The sequence below is a fragment of the Triticum dicoccoides genome, chromosome 2B, assembly GCF_002162155.2.
Source record: "Triticum dicoccoides isolate Atlit2015 ecotype Zavitan chromosome 2B, WEW_v2.0, whole genome shotgun sequence".
NCBI classification, from domain to species: domain Eukaryota; kingdom Viridiplantae; phylum Streptophyta; class Magnoliopsida; order Poales; family Poaceae; genus Triticum; species Triticum dicoccoides.
Genome location: NC_041383.1, coordinates 824927550 through 824949657, shown reverse-complemented (window position 1 = coordinate 824949657; position 22108 = coordinate 824927550). Strand labels below are relative to the sequence as shown.

At 45.4% G+C, this 22108-nt stretch overlaps 2 pseudogenes; both read right to left on the bottom strand.

The window, feature by feature from the left end:
• Positions 1 to 4369: 4369 nt before the first annotated feature.
• Positions 4370 to 11484, bottom strand: LOC119361600 (annotated as a pseudogene).
• A 4297-nt stretch (positions 11485 to 15781) lies between these two features.
• LOC119361599 lies at positions 15782 to 18375 on the bottom strand (annotated as a pseudogene).
• Positions 18376 to 22108: the final 3733 nt, after the last annotated feature.

Sequence of the window (22108 nt, the reverse complement as noted above, 5' to 3'; positions counted from 1 at the left end):
ATCTTGGTTGCAATCATCACAGCATAGAATAAAATCTGGCAAGAAGTGCAGACTAATTAGACCATATATCCTCCAACTCCAACAACTCCACCTTTGTTTGTTGTGTTGCAATCTGAAGGGCGAAAAGAAGATGCTGCAAACCAAACTATTTCCTTAATTCGGAATCCTGTTAGGGCATCTCTACTGTAGTAATGCAACATAATAAAGCTATGAAATCATTCCCCCTATCCATCATCATGAGATGGAAGGAATGAACCACGCCGGGGGCGGCCAGCTCCGGTGCCATCCGAGGCCCCCCACCATCTCTGTTCTGCGGTCCTTGAGGCTGAAAACCCTGATGCCATTGTCCTCATTGTCGCGTGCATCCTTGCACCGCCCCAGATCATCCTCATCCTCGGTGTAGTAGTAGACGCAGCCGGCCTTGAGCTCCGGGTGCTCCATCGTGGACACGCAGAGGGAACTGTTCACCGCGACGAACATCGCAATGTTGCCGATGTCGTATGTCTCCTCCCAACCTCCCTGCCGGCATCGAGGACCTGCACCTTGAAGTAGCAGGTCTGCCAACCCGTGGTCTCTTCGGACTCCTTGAGCACGACCATGAGCCGTCCGGCCGGCGCCACCACGAGGTACTTGCGATGGTCCGTATTGGACGGCAGCAGCAGGCTCGGCGCAACCACCGCTCTCGTGAACACGCCGCTGGCGGCGGCATCACGCTCCTCCCATGCCTCCACTTCACCGGAGTACGTGATCGAGTAGAACATGTCGTCGTGGTGGACGGCATCCTCGACGCCATTGCACGAGTGCCACAGCCTCCACGAGCCAGCCTCGGTGTGGGAACCGGCTCGACCCCGTAGCGCGGGGGCGCCAGCCTCCACGCGCTAGCCCCCGCTGTGGCGAAGGCCGGAATGCCGTACTCCGGCCCCGTGATCAGCATGGCGACGTCGGTGGAGTCAGAAAGGATGACCTTGCGGTAGAGAGCGTGACGCACCCTCTCGGCGGTGTACGTCATGGTGCCGTAGGGGTACGGCGGCGGGCCCCTGAGGAACCACTTGACGTCGACGGTGAAGTGGTGGTGCCCGCCGTGGACGAATATGTGGGGGGTGGTGTCGATGGCAGGGAGCGCGCTGCGGGATTACATAGTGTTAGAATTTATAAATCCGAGCCATACCGTTGATCATCTGAGGACCAAGCAATCACACGAGCACGACACCGAGATTTGTTAACGAGGTTCACCGATATGGCTACATCCCCGGGGCCTGACTATGGGCGCTCCTCCCCATGACACCGTTATATACTGCACCCGGTCGCCCTGGACACCAGCACATGCCGCCGGCTTCCCCTGCGTTCCGGTGCTATTATGTTGGCATAGGTTACATCGTGTGTCTACCCCCGCTATATATGAGAGGCCTAGGATACAAGTGTCCTATTAGGACACGACTCCATATCCTATCTAAACACAATACAACTCATAGTCCAACTGTAACCTAACTTGTACACAATATTCGACACAATTCTAACACATAGTATGGAAATTAATTTCATGATGCATCTAATGATACTGATTTTGTATTGTGGATGTTAATATTTTTTCTATAAAATTGGTAATTGAAAATTATGTCTTTGAAAAATCTTTCGGATATGAATACAGTGGTAACAATTTTATGGCATATAGTACCTCGTATGAATACAGTGCTATAAATTTTATGGCATATAGTAGACTTAACCTCTTCGTTTCTTTGGCCGGCTGGAGCGCTGGTCTTGGCCTGGGTTTCGCCAGGAGCTTCGTTTTTTATGGGTTGTTAATACATACTCCCTCCGTTCGGAATTACTTGTCACACAAATGGATGTATCTAGACGTATTTTAGTTCTACATACATTCATTTTCGAGACAAGTAATTCCGAACGGAGGGAGTAGTTTGATTCCTTCGAGCTCTGCGAAGGCTAAGGAGGCCTCCGCAAGCTCCACGTTGGCGACCTCCGCTTCAAATGCTCTTTCCAGGCTCCCACGTGTGGTGATCGTGCCGTTTGGGTCTGGCATCTTCAGTTGTAGGTACGCGTGTGATAGTAGCACCATGAACCCTTAGATTATTGCTCTGAGTGGTATAAATTTAGTTCCAATATACTCTAACTTAGGATCATAGATCCACACGCGCATAACTTGAAGACATTTCAAAAGACGTCTTTTAGACCATCAACTGTAACAGGCTTCATTGTGTGCGCCGCCTTGATAACATTTGGACATCTAGTGGTGACTAACATCGTAGTTCCCTCTCCGACACTTATAACAGGTGCACAAAACATCTCCCAACAACGCTCATTATCCTTCAAAGCATCATCACAGACATCATCAAGTACTATCAATAACATTTTATTTTTCACGTGGTTAGAAAGAGCACGCTAAAGAGAATCCAAATTACCAATCTTTGCCTCATTTCCAGTACATGATTCTATGACCTCTTTAACCTCTTCTCATTGAGGTCATCTAGAATCAAAATTATTAGCTGGAAGTGAGACTTCACTCATTGATGGTTGCAAATATGTTGGGTCAAAGTAGTCTTTCCAACAACCACCAATTCAAACTACCACCAAAATAGGAAGACTTGATGATGTGCTTGTTCACGTCCTGGTACAACTTGAACGTTCATACCCCCGGTCTTACTCTTATCCCATAATGCATCACAGCTAGCAGGAAGATTGATCCAGACGGATGGGTTTTTTTTTGGCATGTAACTACGTTTAGACGAGGCTTGTTCCTGCCCTAGTGTGAACTCTCATCTAGGGTTTCCTTGCCTCTCGCCGGCGTCTCCTATGGTCCGTGGACCATGAAGGCGCGGTGGATTCCGACCCTTGCAGATGGGAGGGCTTCGTTTTTAAGTGTTTTTTGCTTTGTTTTGTTAGGGTTTATGTCGTGCTCAAGAAGACGAGGCAGCAGCGGCTTTCTTGAAGATGGAATAAGTTCCTTCCCGCCTAGTCTCCGTCTAGGTGATGTTTCAAGCATCGTTGGAAGGCGTGTGGAGGTTTGTCTCTGATGGATCTCGTGGGATCCGGTCGGCGTTTGTCCTCGGTGGATCCGACTGGATCCGTTCATCGTTCATCTACGTCTGTGTGCCTGCAAGTTTGGATCCATCTAATCTACACTTCTCTCCATCGGCGTTGGTTGCTTTTCTGGTTCGCTCGCTCTATGGACCTTAGCACGACGACTTCCTGAGTGTCTACTAGAACAATGTTTGCCCCGGCTCCGACGAGGGCTTCCGTGCTTCTAGTCGTCGCTAGGTGATCTACAGACCTGGATGCAGATATAAATTCCAATTTTTTTTATATTACCTTGACAGTTGATGAATACATCGAAAGTTTCCTCGAAAAAAAAAACTTCGTTTAGACTAGTCCCACTTCTATCTCGTCAAGTTTTAGTCAAGCTCGTGCGCCTAGTCGATCCTTGGGTGTCGACTGCCATTTGTTTTTTTAGATCCTACCTAGTCACTGTCCATTGATTAAAATGTTTGTACGCCTTCTGTGACAAGTAGAGATTTGATTGTATGCTACTGGTCAACTAACAGCAATAATAATGGCAGTACCTTTCATTCCTGCACTAATTTCCTGGCGTACGTGGACATGTTCGGCCCATGTCTCAACTCTAGAGCATGTGGCGCTTTGACTGGGTTGAATACACGTACACCACAGAGCATCGGCCCATGTTATCAGACAGTGTGGCTCGTCTTATAAATTCTCCCCGATCAAGCTAGTGGTAATCTCATAGGATAAGCAAGCTAGCTAGATCGAGAGCAATGGCAGTCACATCCCCATGTGCACGCATTCCCATCCTCCTCCTAGTGCTAGCACTCTCAACCATGCCTGCTTCTTCTTTTTCGAGTCCGGCTCCAGCCAATGGCAGCGACACAGACCTCGCCGCGCTGCTGGCTTTCAAAGCCCGGCTCACCGACCCTGCCGGCGTCCTCGCCAACAACTGGACCGGCACGTCTTTCTGCCACTGGGTCGGCGTCTCGTGCAGCCACCGCCGGCAGCGCGTCACCGCTCTCTCCTTCTCTGAAACGCCGCTTTTTGGATCGTTGGTGCCTCACCTTGGTAACCTCTCTTTCCTCTCCTTCCTTCAAATTATCGATGCTAACCTCACGGGCTCCATCCCACCCCAACTTGGCAGGCTACACCGGTTTAGATACCTTCGCCTTAAAGGAAATGGACTTTCAGATGACATTCCTACTACTGCAAAGTTCTAGTGAAGGCCGAGCTTCACGGTACCCACAATCGCAACCATAAAAATGCACCAAGATGTGTGCCCAGTTTCTGAGCGACGCAGGACATTTGCAGTGTTGGCTGGAGGTTTGACTCAGTGTTGACAGAGTGGCTGGTGCTAGCAGCTAGGTGGGACATGCATCGTGGCCCACATGGACCTAGCTGTGTCGTGCAGCGGCTGAGAAATGATGTGATGTCAGAGAGAGGGTAGGAGAGAGAGCACGTGAGGAGAGAAGGAAGAAAAGGTAGGAAGGAGAGATCATGTATTTTCTTTGCTGTGACCGAATGTGTTCAATGAGGTAGCAGAAAAGAAAAAAACCAAGTTGTTAGAGACACTCCATGTGTGAACAGTGCAACTCTCTTGGGACGGAGTCACGGTCAAGAGAAGAGGATAGGACATGGCGTGTCAGAGGGATGGATTCTCTCCATGTGTGAACAGTGCAGCTCTGTCTCTCTCTTGCATGGTCGCTCACAAGTCACATGCATGTCAGAGAAAGAACATTGATCAATCTAACAAAGCTGCACTTTTTTTAAACACGGCACATATCCTGATGCACCTGACTTCAATATGAACGATCATGATACTAGGTACCATGTAGCTCGGCCTACAAAAAAACACACTCCAACCCCATTTGCTAGTTGAGACTTGGGCATTCATAAACCACCAGATGTTTCAGATAAGAGAAACTCGCAAACCTTTCACCTGGCAGGGACAATTGTTAGAAGAATATTGTGTTTAAGATAGAGATAGGAGTTAGAGATAAAATATATTAAATCATGTATGACTTGTCTTCTACTCCAAGTCTCTCTTCCTCACATGTACTTCTATATATTCATCCATACAACAAATATTCATCCATCCAATATTCTCTACATGGTATTAGAGCGGTTTGTCCAACCACGCCGATCCTAGGACCTTTCTCCACTTCCGCAGCGCGCCGCCCCCGGGGAGATTAATCTCCTCTTCCCGGGGGCGCGGCAGATCGGTCACGTAGTTTTAGATCCATTTTTCGAGTTCACAAAGCAATAGATCAATTCCTTAGCTAGATTTGATCAATTCCTTTTAGCCAGCAAATAAATCCAGTGACATTTGAATCCGGCGAGAAAAATCCAGCAAGATGCTTGTGGTGGAGCACGCGCGACAGGATGCACTAGCGTGATCCAGAGGCTACCTGGTTGACGACCGGCCTCGCGACGCCAATCTACTCCGAGCAGTCCAGCGCGCCATCTACGACGACATGCAGAGCCAGCAATCAGGGTGTCAGCTCCGCGGGCGTGTGCCTCCCGAGTCCCGATCGACCCGATCGGCATCCAGCCCATGGGCGATCAGCAGCAGGCCGCGTCGGATCCAATCGAAACTCCTCCCGACGCAGTACGCATCCAATGACCGGCCTCCGGCGCATCCACACGAAACAGTTCAGATTTACTACGTAGTGCAGCGTCAAGTTTGATATAGACAGACAGATAGTTACAGTTTGCTGCAAATTAACCAAACTCCTCTTGTCTTGTCAAACCTCTTCCTGAAACCCCACTTTAGATATACTCCTATATATACCACCACATATCTTGTGTTTCACAAATAAAGATATACTCCAGTAGCCTGAACCCTGCGAGCCAAATGGTGTTCCTCACTTCTGAACCCCAGGCACCGCCTTGCAAAATGTTCACTAAGCCAAATTGCTTCTCCATGCTGAGGCTATCAAGTCACACGGACATCACCAGCACCAGCATCATCATCACATGCATCTACTGTGTTACTGAGCCAGACTACACTACCTTAATTACTTGCCTGCACACTGCACACTCAATAAATTCCTTTTCAAACAGGCTCACTGCCCAAGCTAATCCTAATTTCTGAAAGTGCAGCCTTCTGCCCGCCATCGGGCCTGACATAATCTTCAGAGGCGCCGCCCCTGCAAACTGCTACAGCTGCAAACTAGCTAATGTTTCTTTACTTTTAAACCTGATGAAAACGGGAAAGGAAAATAGACAACAGAGAGAGCACAAGAAGGGGAAAGATGATCATGTTCTGGAGTTACGGCATGTCTTACCGACTCACGGGGACTGTCGTTTCATAGGTTACAACAAGTTTATCATAGGTCATCGCACTCTCATAGGTCGTCGCCGCCATCTTCCGATCCATCTTCAGAGCAAATACTGACGCATCGACCTTGCCATCTCAGTTGTCGATGCCACCACGGCGCACCTCCTACCTACGTGCGTCCATCATCACACATCTGTTGCCGAGGCACTGCCGCGCCACGTCGTCGATGCGTCACATGGAACGCCGCTCAACCGCCGATGCCGTCCACTGGTCCCTCGAGCCCATGCATACCTCCAAGAATGACGCACCCAAGAGGGATACGCACAAGAGCGCCGCAGTCATCCGATCAACCGATCTAGGATTTCCCCTTGCGGTGGTGGATAGGGGTCTAGTGCTTCTCCGCGACGATGCCTTCAAGAAGGGGATGACGCAGAAAATGCCGCCATCACCGTTCTTGCAAGGAGGCGAAAGCAGGGTTTGCACCCGAATCCACTCGAGGAACCTCCATGCAACCTCATGGGAACAGGATCACCACTGATCACCGCCGCCGCGCATATAGTAGGCCGCACCGGCCGGATCAGATCTGACTGAAAGCCAGACCACATATATAGCCGATCCATCCACCAGGCCCTCCATGTCGCCGTTGTCCATCCGAGATCCGACCGGCCGCCGCGCCGCAGGATCTGACCATCCACGCCTCCACAAGCCGGGGGGCCACCCCACCCCTAGCGGCGGGAGAGAAGGAGAGACCCCCGCCACCGCTATCTGCCCCCGGGCTTAGCCCAGAGGCGTCACGCGTCGGCGACACGGCAGGAGAGGAGGGAGTAGATCGGGGCTCGGCAGCGGCTAGGGTAGCGGCCCGCCCGAGTCGCCCGATGTGGGCTAGGGCTTCGGCTTGGTTGGTTGTGCGATTCCTTGAGCAGTACATGAGAATACCAAATTATATCTTCTCTGCCTTCTCCACATCTTCGTAACAGAGCCTTCAGCTTTGCTTGATCTCTCTTCCTCAGCTTGCTGAAACTTCTCTCCATTTTTTCCTTCGACAATAATTGTTTGTTCACAGCTAAAATAGATTACTGGATTCTATTTTTAGCAACACAATAAAACACAGAGTTGTGTGTGGAACGCATGCAGAAGAAGAAACCAAACCAGAGTAGAAGAAACCAGACGGACGGAGTAAAAGTTAAGCCCAACCAACGTTGTGCAGCAGTTCGAAATGATCCATGCAAGATCTTACATCAACCTTTAGGCTAGTACTTGGAGCTACTTCTAAAACTTGAAACCTGCTTCTTCCTACAAAGGCCATTCATTCTACTTTGTTGCAGTTTCAAACTTGGAACCAATAGTCTGAACCCTGCAAACCAAACCCGTTCTTTTTCCTCACTTGTGAAATCCCAAACACTTTCTTCAGAAATGTTCAGTAAGTAGGCTTCTCAAGTTCAGGCAAGACGAAGCATTATGTCCTAGTTGTCTCGGGTTCCCGCGTGCTTGCCTGATATTTCCTCACCTGGAAGAAAAAAACATGGTTAATACAACAAATATGGCAAGAGAGAAAGACTCAGCAAACAAAAGAAAAATCACAATGTCCTCTACATAGAATTACTATAAACATCAAAGTTTAGTTTCGGGGAAATATGAACAGATCAAACTTCTGTGCGAACTATTCAGACAAAACATGTAGGTAGGTGTCATCAACAAGTAAGTCCAGCATACTTTAATGATGATGTTTTAAGTGGGATTTTTACTGCATAATACATGAGAAACAAGTGTTAGCACACATACCTTTGGCGGAATCTTGTGTCCATCTGCTCCACTTCCTCTAAGTTTGGACAGCCGGATATTAGCACCTCCTTTATGTTTGCAACTGCCTTTGCTCCACCAATTGAAACTAGGTCAGGACAATCCTTAATCTCCAACACCTCAAGTGATGCAAGATTACTGCACCAAATGTCTCCAGAAATTGATGTTATACCCTGGCCACCAATTCTCAGTGAGACAAGGGATGTGAGGTTCTCTAGGCAGCTTGGAATATATGCAGAGATATCCCCACATTTCTCTAAGCGCAGACTTAGGAGACATGCTGGCAACACCAACCCCATTTGCCAGTTGAGACTTGGGCATGCATAAACCACCAGATGTTTCAGATAAGAGAAACTCACAAACCTTTCACCTGGCAGGGACAATAACTTGGGACAAAATTTGACTTCAATTTTCTCAATAGCAGGTAGGTGTTCTTGTGTTAGGATGCCATCAAGGATTGACAATGTATCACAGAAGCTAACTTCTAGGATAGTAAGGGACGTGAAAGCTCTAATGCTGCTTGTGCCTGTAGAAATGGAAATATTAGGGGAGCCTCCAACAGACGTAAGAGATTTGCACCAAATGAATAACCACTGTAGAGATGGAAGACTCCACGTTTGTAGTTGGAGGGACGTGGTTGAATTACAGTGAACTTGAAAGAAGGTGAGGGAGCAGCAGTCAATATTGCAAAAGAGACCAGAGCTGCTCAGGCTGAGCTTCTTAAGGGATGGCGAAACCAATATTTCGAGGCGGATATTTGGACAATAGGCAACGGTCAGTTCTTCAAGGAAATTAAAACCGCCAAACAATTCGGTTGGTATTGATGCTAACATCTTGCACTTTGTAATTCTTATATTCTTGATGAGCGGTACATAATCTGGATGCAGAACATCTTCGAGGCTTGATATATTTTCACACCTATCAATGCTTAGGTCTGTCAGGGACATAAAAATACCAATTGATATGCTCTTCAGTCCAACACAACCATCAAAAGCAAGTGATTTTAAGCTTGGCAAGTTTTGTGGCTGCAACCAGCTTGGGAGCAAGACACCGACATAATTATGGAGGGACAGAGACTTGAGGTTTATAGGAGGTTGCAGAACTTCAAGCACTTCTATATCATTGTTATTGATATAAAACTCAGGGGAGCCTAAAGTAACCCGCATCTTCAGTGCCAACTTGTCAAGATATTTCTTATTCTTTAGTTCAGCTTCTGCTGCATTATCCTTACTTAGGTTGCCAACATTATCTATCGTTAAGAATCCACGAATCTGGTTCAGATTTTTTATTGGCTTAATTCCTTGTCCCTCCTGATTGGTTGAATCAACACTTATTCCGCGTGCTTCAAATTTCTGCAAACTGGTCAACTTACCGAAGTCACCAGGTAAGTTTTCTAGCAGAGTGCATTTCTTGGCATATAATATCTGCATATTATATAGCCAACAGAAAGTTGAAGGAATCCTCTTCAACATACAACGTTCAGTGAATTCAAGGTACCGGAGATGCTTCCAATTACCAATACTATATGGTAACTCACTTATGGCGGGACAAGAAAACACACGCATACGCGTCAGTTTAGTACACCGGTGGTCCATTACAAAGTGTAGTCTTGCCCGTAAATTCTTCTCGCAAATTAGGGTGCGTAGCTTTGTGTACTTGCATAGGCTCAACAAGTTGGATTCGTCAAAGTCACTGTTGTGTAGTACATATAGATGGCGAACATTCTGGGGAACTTTATCAAGATCAATTTTATTTCTTAAGATGAAGAAGTCATGCTCTGAAACTTTTTGTGCCATGTCATGTAACAAGTCATGGATTATGTATCCACCATTAACCTTTTGAAAGAAGGACCGTGCTACAAGTTCTTCAAAATACTGAGAACCAATATCTTGAATTTGAACACTACTTTGAGGTTCCACAAAGCCTTCTGCTGCCCAAATTTCAGCTAAGCATGTCTTCTCAAATTCGTAATCTTTGGGGTACATAGCACAGAACGCGAAGCATTGCTTCAAATAGAAAGGTAAATACATGTAGCTCAACCGAAGGGCGGGCAAAATCTCTGTTTCCTTTTGTTTCAACTCCCACAGTTCACTTTCAAGTATAGAATTCCAATGCGATGCTTGAAGGTCCATGCTCAACATGCGTCCCAGAGTTTTGTCTGCCAATGGAGAACCCTTCAATTTAGGAAGTATTCTTCTTCCAATGCCTTCTAACTCAGGGTCATTGTCAGAACACTCGGATCTAAATGCGCACAATTTGAAGAAACTCCAAAAGACGTCGTCCTTTATACCTTCAACCATAACAGCCTCCATTGTTTGCACCCCTGCAGTAACAATTGGACATCTAGTGGTGACCAATATCGCACTTCCCTCTTGGACACTTGTAAAAGGTGCACGAAACATCTCCCAACACCGGCCATTATCCTTCAAGGCATCATCCCACATGTCATCAAGGACTAACAATAACCTTTTATTATTCAAGTGGTTAGAAAGGGAACGCTGAAGAGAATCCAAATTATCAGTTGTTGCCTCCTTCCTGGTACATGATTGTATGACCTCTTTAGTTAACCTTTTCACATCAAAGTCATCTGAGACACAAATTCAAATTATTAGCTCAAAGTGGGACTTCACTTGTTGATGGCTGCAGATATGTTGGGCCAATGTAGTCTTTCCAACACCCCCAATTCCAGCTATCACCAAAACAGGAAGATTCAATATTACCGACTCACCAATAACATGATTGCTTGACGATGAGCTTGTTGATGCATTGATTGAACTTGTTGCTCTCTTGCGTTTTAGACATGTAGGTACATTAAGATATCCCAATATCTGCTTCAGCTCTTTTTCACGACCAAATATCTTTGTTTCATTTGACAACAAAGAGGTGGCCTCCGGCCTGACTAATTTGTCAAAGTGATGTCTAACTCCACGAAGCCCCATATTCTCCAGCTGACTCGAAAGGTGATTCAACCTTGATTGAACATCATACAGTTTGTTGAAGTTGGCATGAATGACCTTATCAAGGAAGTCAATGAATGGAGATTGGATTTCATTGCCCTCCACTTGCACCTTCATCTCGTACCATCTGAACTCATCAATAAGGTCCTCAGCTTCAGACATGGCATCCTTGAGATTGGGAAGGAGCTTGGCTACACGCTCTTCGTAGCTTCTCCACTCTGCTCCATTAATGAGGTCATACATTGCAGGAAGAGTGTCACAAAGACGTTGTAGATCGCTCTGTAACTGTAATTGCAATACATGATCATGGAGACTTTGCTCCTGTGAGCCACTCCATCGGGAGCGCAGAGATGAAATGGCAGATTTGGCCGACAGAAACAAACTGACACACTCATTTATGGCACTGATGATCCCAGCGGCAGATAAACTCATGGTTGCTGGAATTGGGGTATGGACATCTATTTTCGTCCTGGGAGCAAACAGTGGACACAATTAGCATTCTGGAGGTAACTTTTACATTCAGAATATACATTTCCAGCCATGAAATTAGTCTTAATGGATACATCAGCAAGAAAGCAAGTTAGAGAAACATCATGAATAATCTGGCACTTGCGGCGAAAATGAAATCACTAAGTTGCAATATGTCTTTCAAATTATTTACAAACATTTTGTGCTTTGCGTAGAAATCGTGTATGTGGAATGCATGTTATACTCAATATATATGGAAGTCTGTGACGTGAAATATACACTGCATGCTGTAAATTCCAAATTACCTTCTTCTGACTCCTCACACCATCATAAAACAGAGCATTCTGCATGCCCTACTTCTCTCTTCCTCGGCTTTGGTTTGTTTAGAGCTAAAATAGGTTGGTGGTTTTCCTTGATTTTTCTTCTTTGAAAACTGGTTTGTTGAGAGCTAAGATATGAGTGGAATGCAGAAGAAGGAATGAAGAAAGTAAAGGTTCAAGCTCACCTGGATCAGTGCGGCTTGTGGTCGACGAGTGACTTCTTCAAATGGGCAGCAGCAGTAGCAGTAATTATTTTCTCCTGATACGGTTCCACGGAAAGTCCCCATGAAGTTAGTTTCAATGGATGAGTTAGAGAAATGTTGTGAAGTGAGAATAAATTTCAATATGTCGTAGAAATGATGTACGTGAAATATATGCGTATTGCAATTCAAATTGAGATCGATTCATAAGTGGAACAGAGAGAAAGAGCGTTCTGCTTGCTCTAGCTCTCTCTTTTTCAGCTTTGTTGAATGTTTTCTGTTTTTAAGAACACACAGAAAAAATGGTGCTCAGAAGAAAGCATGGTTGAAGCAAGATTTTTCTTCTCTGAAAACTAGTTTGTTCAGAGCTAAAAAAATTGCTTGCTGAAATTTTCCTCAATTCGGAAACTGGTTTGTTTAGAGCTAAAATAGGAGTGAAACGCAGAAGAAGAAATGAAGCTGTACTTAGAAGAAAGCTGACCTGGATCGGTGCGGCAGGCCGGCGACGAGCGACTCCTCCAAGTGCGCAGCAGCAGAAGCAGCAGGAGCAGGAGGAGAGAAATCTTGGATGGGTGTGAATGTCAGGACAATCTCCTGGAAAGTGTCAACCCTCGCATACAAACAAATTATGGGCGGAACCACCAACCACACTGTCGCTTTGTTGGCTTCTCCTTGGCGAGAACGCCCGGGTGCCGTGTCATCATTGCACCCTACAATTTTGATGCTAGATGCTCCTTGTTTGATGCCAGTATCTTTGTATAAGTGCAGTCAGAGTAGTGGTGTTCTGCTAGTGCTAGTAAAAGAAACAGAAGATGCTGCGCTACTCCAGCCGAGACAGATATGGGCAAAACTGCCAAGTATGATTCCTTTGAATGATCAAGGGAATCAAATGTCAGACCGGCTTCTTCCCACCATCGATTTGGCGATGGCACACAGGCGAACAAATGTTTAACAAGGCGAAACGAACGCCATCGATTTGGCGACAGCACCCAGGCGAGGTGCTATGCTTACCATCATATCTTAGAGTTTTTATGCTAGCTGCTCCTTGTTGTGTATCTTAAAATGCATTGTATCTTTCTAAGTTGGATATGGTCGCGAAAACAAATGGATCGAATGCATCTAGTGGTATCTAGGGCTTGAAAAACTCTCATACCGTCTACACTTCTTCTTCCCAGGCAACGGCACCGTCATGCCTCCAGGTCGCCGTAGCAGTCGGTGCTATTCCTCCTCTTCTAGCTTGCTGAGTGAATCCACTTGTATCAAACAAAACGCATATGCACAGCCATGCTTCTACTTCTACATACATATCTATATGAGACCTTTTACGGTACATCAGATGAATTTGGACCATTTATTTTTGTTATTCAATGACCCCGCCGAAGGTATTTCTGCTAGCACTAGTTTCCTGTCTAGCTTTTACTTGTATTTTGTTCGAAATTCCCAATCCTGCCAATGCCGCTTGAAAACAATAGACGGCATGCCATCCGGTCCCGATGCCTTGAGGTCTCCGATGTGGTCGAGAGCCGCTTTCACCTCTTCCCGGGTATAGCAACGCACAGGCATGTTTCCTAGTGCAAAAAAAAAGAAAAAAGAGTTTCGGTCCGACCGAGCGGACCAAGCCAAAACAAGACCGGACCGGATGCTTATCGGGCCTAATTTCACAGCCCGGACCGGCCGATTGTTTTAGCGGGTCGGGACCGTACGGTCTGGTCCTTCGCAGGCCACGAGCGGGCCGTGAAGACCGCTCGTCACGTCCAGGCTGAGTGGGGTGGTAGCTAGGTTTGGATGTTTTGGTTTGTAGCTAGATGGTGAGCAAGAGGCCTACTCTGACTGCCATGTGCGATAGGGTAAAGCGTCGTACCCTTGGTCGAGGGGACGCGTCCATGCTTATATACAGGGGCTTATCCCTGAGATGCATACATATGTTTGAAGTACAAGTCAAGATACAAACAAGAGATAGAAAGATAAAGTACATGGGGACAGAATAACAATTTAGGGAATCCTAGCCTATCTCTAACTTGAATGACTATCTCTCTGTGGCTCTGTGGTTGTTTCTCCCTTTTAACAGTCCTATTCCATCAATCATTTCCCAATTCCCAGTTTGCACAACCGTAAGCTCGTTCTGATAACAACTTGTGAAATGTCAGAGTCGTTGTGTCATACATGTGGTATTTGTATGCATTTGTGTGTTATGAACTTACGATGCATCTTAACTAGTTGTTACAATGTGTTAGCAATTATTCACATACGGTTTGGGGTGAATCAGGAGGCTGGGAAGGCAAGATAACAGCATGATATCATGTTGTCCTCAGGTCTTCCAACTTCATGTAATGCAGCAATGAGTTCCTTGAAAAAGAAACATGGTCAGTATAACATAATTTGGCAAAAACAACAACAACAAGAGTTTCGACTTAATACGCACAACATGGCAGCAATCTTGCGGATGAGTTTCTTTAGATGTTAGTCCATATTGGAATTTCTTTACGGAGGTGCATGATTAACGTATCAAGATTTTATACGGACTGAATATTGGTATTTGGGATCACAACTTTCCCAACATTGGAACTAACAAGCAGAAAGACATACAGTGCATGTACATGTCATCAATGAGTAAATCCAGCATACTCTAGTGATACCGATTTAAGTCGGATCATCAGTGCATAATGCACGAGTAATTTACAGTATATAGGGAATTTCGAGCAATGGAGAGGTAAAAGCTGGACAGGAAACAAGGTTAGCACAAATACCTTAGGGGGGTCTTCGTTTGATCTCATCCATTCCTCTAACTTTGGACACTGGGATATCCGCACCTTAAGATAAGATGGCAACACCAGCCCCCTTTGCCAGTTGAGACTTGGGCAGTCATAAATATTCAAATGTTTCAGATGAGGAAAACTCTGAAACCTTTCAACTGGCAGGGATAGTAACTTGGGACAATATTTGATGTAAATTTCCTCAATAGCAGGTACGTATTCTTGTGTTAGGATGCCATCAAGGGTTGACAAATTCTGACACAAAGTAATTTCTAGGTCAGTAAGGGACGGGAGTACTCCAATGTTGTGAGTGCCCGTAGAAATGGAGAGATTAGGTGAGCCTCCAATAGATGTAAGGGATTTGCACCAAATATCCAACCTCCTTAGAGCTGGAAGACTCCACGTTTGTAGTTGTATGGACGTGACAAACGGGCAGTGGCGACGGAAGTATGTGAGGGAGCAACAGTCAATATTGCTAAAGAGACTAGAATCCGACAAATTGAGCCACTTGAGGGACGGCGAAACCAATCTTTGGAGGCGGATGTTCGGACAATCAGCTATGCACAATGTCTGGACCGAAACCTTTTATCCCAAACAAGTTGGGGTAGGCTAGATATGAAACCCTTTCACGAGGACTTCCCAGGAGGTCACCCATCCTAGTACTACTCTCGTCCAAATGGGTTTCATACCCAAAAGACTGGCTAGTTTTTACGTTGGCTCGCCAAGCCTATCACAACCCTTAGATATGAAACCCTTTCACGAGGACTTCCTAGGAGGTCACCCATCCTAGTACTATTCTCGCTCAAATGGGTTTCATACCTATGGGACTGGCTAGTTTTTACTTTGGCTCGCCAAGCCTATCACAACCCTTCTCCTCTACCCGGGCTTGGGACCGGCTATGCCTAGAAGACATAGGCGGAGTTACAATCAGCTATGCACAATGATTCAAGGAAATGAAAATCCCCAAACACTTCAGTTGGTATTGATTCTAGCATCTTGCAATTGGAAATTTTAATTTTCTGGATGGCTGGTACATAATCTGGATGCAGAAAATCTTCTAGGCTTGATATATTTTCACAGTTACCAATGGTTATGTCTATCAAGGACAAGAAATTACCAGTTGCATGTGTCCCATTTCGATTTATGCTCCGTGAGATCATGGGAAATGATATGCTCTTCAGCCCAACACAACCTCTAAAAGTAAGTGATTTCAAGCTTGGCAAGTTGTGTGGTTCAAACCATCTTGGGAGCGAGACACCTACATAATTTGAGAGGAGCAAAGACTTGAGGCTGATAGGAGGTTGCATAACTTCAAGCACTTCTAAATCATTGTTGTGAATATAAACCTCGGGGAAGCCTAAAGCCACTCGCATAATCAATATCAACCTATCAAGATATTTCTTATTCTTCAATTCAGCTTCTGCTGCGTGATCCTTACTTAGGATGCCAATATTATTTATCACCAAGTATCCATGAATTTGGTTCAGATTCTTTATTGACCTAATTCCCTGTCCCTCTTCATGGGATGAATCAAGAGCAAGTCCTTCTATTTCGAATTTCTGCAAATTGATCAACTTCCCAAAGTCACCAGATAAGCTTCGTGGTGTGTAATTCTTGGCATATAAAATCTGCAGATTATATAACCAACAGAAAGTTGAAGGGATCCACTTTGAAGTAGAAGGTCCGGAGATTTCAAGGTACCGAATATGCTTCCAATTGACAATACTATCTGGTAACTCATCTATGAAGGCACAAGAAATCACACGGATACACGGAAGTTTAGTACACCAATGGCCCATTACAATGCCTGTTTTCTCAAAATAATTCAGGCAAATTAGTGTGCGCAACTTTGTGTACTTGCATAGTCTCAACATGCTAGAATCATCAAAGTCACTGCTAGGGAGTACATATAGATGCCGAACGTTCTGGGGAACTTTATCAAAGTCACTCTTATTTCTTAAGATGGAGCAGTCGTGCTTTGAAACTTTCTGTGCCATGTCATGCAACAAGTCATGGATTACGTATCCACCATTAACCTTTTGAAAGAAGGACCGTGCCACAAGGTCTTCAAAGTACTGGCAACCAATATATTGAATAGGAACACCACCTTGAGGCTCCACAAAGCCTTCCGCTGCCCAAATTTCAGCTAAGCATGTCTTCTCAAATTTGTAATCTTTGGGATACACGGCACAAAATGCAAAGCATTGCTTCAAACAAAATGGTAAATACATGTAGCTCAATCGAAGAGCTGGCAAGATCTCTGTTTCCTTTTGTTTCAACTCCCACAATTCACTGTCAAGTATAGAATTCCAGTGTGATGCTTCAAGGTGCATGCTTAACATCCGGCCCAGAGTTTTGGCGGCCAAAGGAGAACCCTTCAGTTTAGGTAGTATTCTTCTTCCAATGCGCTCTAACTCAGGATCATTGCTAGAACCCTCAGATCCAAACGCGCATAACTTGAAGAAATTCCAAAAGACGTCATCCTTTAGACCTTCGACTATAACAGGCTCCATTGTGTGCACGGCCTTGGTAACATTTGGACATCTAGTGGTGACTAACATCGCACTTCCCTCTTGGACACTTGTAAAAGGTGCACAAAACATCTCCCAACACCGCCCACTATCCTTCAAAGCATCATCCCACACATCATCAAGGACTATCAATAGCCTTTTATTTTTCACGTGGTTAGAAAGAGCACGCTGAAGAGAATCCAAATTATCAACCTTTGCCTCATTTCCAGTGCATGATTCTATGACCTCTTTAGTTAACGTCTTCACATTAAAGTTATCAGACAGAAATCCAAATTATTAGTTCAAAGTGAGACCTTACTAGTTGATGGTTGCAGGTATGTTGGGCTAAAGTAGTCTTTCCAACACCACCAATTCCAGCTACCACCAAAACAGGAAGACTCAATATTATCGATTCGCCATTAACATGGTTGCTTGATGACGTGCTTGTTGATGCATTGATTGAACTAGTTGCTCTCTTGCGTTTTGGACGTGTAGGTACATTAAGAAATTCTAATACCTGATTCAGCTCCTTGTCACGACCAAATATCTTTGTTCCCATTGACAAGAAAGAAGTGGTTACCAGCCTGACTAATTCGTCAAAGCATTGTGTAACTCCACGAAGCCCCATATTCTCCATCTGACAAGAAAGATGATCCAACCTTGATTGGATATCATTCAATTTGTTGAAGTTACCTTGGGTGACCTTATCAAGGAAATCAATGAAAGGAGATTGGTTTGCATTGCCTTCAACTTGCACCTTCATCTCGTACCATCTGAACTCATCAATAAGGTCCTCAGCCTCAGACACGGCATCCTTGAGACTTCGAAGGAGCTTTTCCACAAGCTCTTCGTAGCTTCTCCACTCTGCTCCATTAACGAGGTCGTACATTGCAGGTAGAGTGTCGCAGAGACGTCGTAGGTCACTCTGTAATTGCAATACATGGTCCTGAAGAATTTGCTCCTGTGAGCTACTCCATCGGGAGTGCAGAGATGAAATGGCAGATTTGGCTGACTGAAACAAACTGACACACTCATTGATGGCACTGAGGATCCCAACGGCAGATAAGCTCATGGTTGCTGGAGCCTGGACATCAATTTTCGTCCTGGGAGCAAACAGTGGACATAATTAGCATTATGGAAGTAATTTTTGTTGTCAGAATATACAACGAGCCGACTAGTGCAGTAATTATTTTCTCCAGATACGTTTCCACCCATGAAATTAGTCTCAACGGATACATCAGCAAGACAACAAGTTAAAGTAACATCATGAATGATGTTGCAGTGAAAAAACCATTAAGTTTTATTAAGGGAGAAAATCATTAAGTTTCAATATCTGTTTGCAATTATTAGCAAACATATTGTACTTTCACTAGAAATCATGTACGTGGAATGCATATAACTCAATATATATGTCGTGTGGTCAAATATACATTGCGTATTGAAATGAATTCACATATGGAATAGCCCAGGGAGGACCATGCCATGAAACATGAAATATGATGGAGTCGAAAGTCAAAACATGAAAGAGAGACTGTAGGAGCAACGCATGAAAATACCAAATTATCTTGTCCTCCTTCTCCACACCTTCATAAAAAGGAGCCTTCTGCTTGCTCTAGTTTTCTCCTGCTCAGCTTACTTAAATTTCCCTCGAATTTTCTTCTTGGAAAAAATGGTTTTTTCAGGACTAAAATAGGTTGGTGGATTCTATTCAACACAAAGGAAAATCAAAGAGTACGTGGAACGCAAAAGAGGTAGAGGAAGCTCACCTGCACCGGCGCTGCTTGCCGTCGACGAGCAGCAGATAAATCCTGGATGGATCTGAAATGTGAGGGAGGGGAGCCTAATGACAATCCCTTGGAAAGTGTCAACCCTCACATACATACAGCTTGTGGGCGGAAGTAGCAACCAACCATGGTCGCTTTGTTTGCTTCTCCTTGGCGACAACACCCAGGTGTAAGCTTAGTCATCATCGTATCCTAGAATTTTGATGCTAGCTGCTCCTGGTTGCATATATTATATTAAATTAGATTTCTTTTTTTATTTCCAAGCTGTACACGGTCGCGAAAACAAATGTATCAAATACGGAGTGAGCCAAATACTGACAGCCTTGCTCACAAATACATTGCATGCGTGAAAACAAAACAAAATACTCTTAGAATTATCGCAAACATGTTGAAACATGTGGATTATGGAGTCCTAAAATGATCATCTCATCCCCTCGCAAAAAAAAAAGAATGATCATCTCATCATGACGGCAACAACAAAAGCAATGAACAGTTCCATAAATTCATCTGTTGCAGCTCGCGATGCAAAAAGGGAATTAGTTGAAAACCAAACTGTCATCTTCACTTACTCAAACCTCAGTAGTTGTATGTAGTATCTGATAGAAGTGCAGCAAGTTTGATGCTCTGCTAGCAACAGGAATGGGAAAAACACCATCAAAGGTGCCCCTGCACTGCAAATCAGTAGAGTTGCATCAATCAGTCCCTGCATCAACACCTCAAATCTGCTTGCTTGTCCATTGTTCAGACTAGGCACAACATGTCTTTGAGATGCTCAAGCAAAAACTCTGAACTGACTTGCCTGTTTAGCGTTCTATATAATTGTTGTGCAGACTAATCCTAATTCACCTCGATCATCTGGCTCTCAAACCAAATGCACAACAGCTCAAAGGGCTAGCAGCCATCTGACCTAAAAGTTGAGCCCACTCAACTTCAGATTGAAATGATCAGTGGAGGCATAAAATTACTATCCCTGCAAAACTGCTTACAACAAACTTTAGTCTGGTATTTCTCTACTTCCGAAACTTGAAACTGCCCGCAGGCCCACCTGCAAGGGCCATTCGTTCAAATTGGTTCAATCAATCACAAAAGACTAGTCTGAACCCTGCAAAAAAAAATTGTTTTCTTTATTTCTGATGAAACCCCAAACACTGTCTTAAACAATAATGTGGGCAGTATTTCAGATGACACTCCAATACTGTATTGGTGAGCTGCTTCAGCCAATTGTTTTCAGTACTCCTGAACCCCAAACACTGTCTTAAAAAAGTGCAGAAAGCCGGTTTCAGCTTAGTGTCCAAACTAATCCTAATGTACTATCAAATGTATAACCCTATCAACACCCCACACCTTAAATTTGCATGATCATCTAGAGGCAGGCATATGTGGGGCATATTCAAGAGTTGGTTCATGATGCATGCTACAACTTGGTTGCAGTCTGAAACAATCAGAAGGCAAAGCAAACACAAAATCTTTTGCTTGGTTGGTTTGGTTGCAGCTTCATTTTGTTAGCTTGGTTGCAGTTTGGAATAAATCATTAGAATTACTGTTCTCCTCTGTTTAGTTCTGAATTAAACCTGTTAGTTAATCCAGAAATCTCACAAGGCAATAATTAGTTACTAATATAGGTTGCAATCATCATAGCATAAAATTAAGTCTGAGCCCTGCAACACTGATTAGACTGTTCCCACAGAAAACCTAAAGGGGTCACCTTTGTTTGGTGCCGCAATCTGAAGGACGAAAAGAAGCTGAAAATCAAACTGTTTCCTGTGTTCTGAAACCTTTTACTGAAAATCAAACCGAACAATTCCTTAATTTAGAATCCTGTAACTGCATCTGAACTTTGCTAGTACTTAACCCACCCAAGCTATGAAATCAGACAACAAATCTATATGGGATGCAAAGCGTGAACCATGCGGGCGGCGGCTTGTTCCTGTGTGGCCCAAGGCCCTCGACCTTCTCCTCCCTACCGTCCTTGAGGCTGAACACCCTGGCGCCACGCTGGTTGTTGGGGTGACAGATCGTCAGCGGTGTAGTAGACGCAGCCGGCCTTAAGCTCAGGGTGCTCCCTCGTCGACACCCACAGCGAACCGTTCACCCCAACGAACAGCGCAGCGTCGTCGATGCTGTCCACCTCCTTCCATTGCTTGGCACCCGCGTCAAGGACCAGCACCTTGAATGTCAACCGATGTGTGATCTTATCAGACCTCTTGAGCACAACCATCAGCCGACCGCCTGGTGCCGCCACCAGGTACTTGCTGTGGTTGCACCAGGGCTGCCCTGGCGCTACCACCACACTGGTGAACATGCCGGTACCATCGGCATCCTGCTCCCACGCCTCTAACTCGCCGGAGTAAGTGATGGAGTAGAACCTGCCCTCATGGTGGACGGCGTCCTCAATGCTGTCGCGCGAGGGCGGCCTCGGCCACCTGGCACACTTGCTCCCCGCCTTGGTGATGCCATGGTGCGAGGGCACTAGCTTCCACACACGGCCCTCCGCCGTGGCAAAGGCCACGGCGCCATACCGTAGATCGGTGATGAGCATGGCAATGGCGGCGCAGTCGGAGAGGACGACCTTGCGGTAGAAGCAGGGCCGGCTCTATGTTTTTCGGGGCCCTTGGCCAAGTTGAAAAATCAATAGATCAATACGACTAGAAAGATGATGAAACTGAAAAGATAAATACGTTTACGCCAAGAAAGTAAGAAAATCAACCGTACCAACAAAATCAAGACGGGAATCACGGAATCAAGGATTAAAGGGCCACCTGACTGCAGCAGCCGGCGGCCGGCCGGCCGGGCGTCCGTGCAAGTCTTCCAGAGACAGAGAGAGCAGCAGGCGGAGGCGGACGAGCCCCCGAGGCGACCAGGACCAGACGCAGATGCCGAGATGCGATTCAATCGATCGAATCGATCGATGTAGTATGCCAGGCGTCGTGCCTTTTCCTCTCCCGTAGTTGGGCTGGGCCTGTACTGATTCATTTTTTTTCCAGCCAAATAGATGTATAGTCTTATATGTATCTGATGATG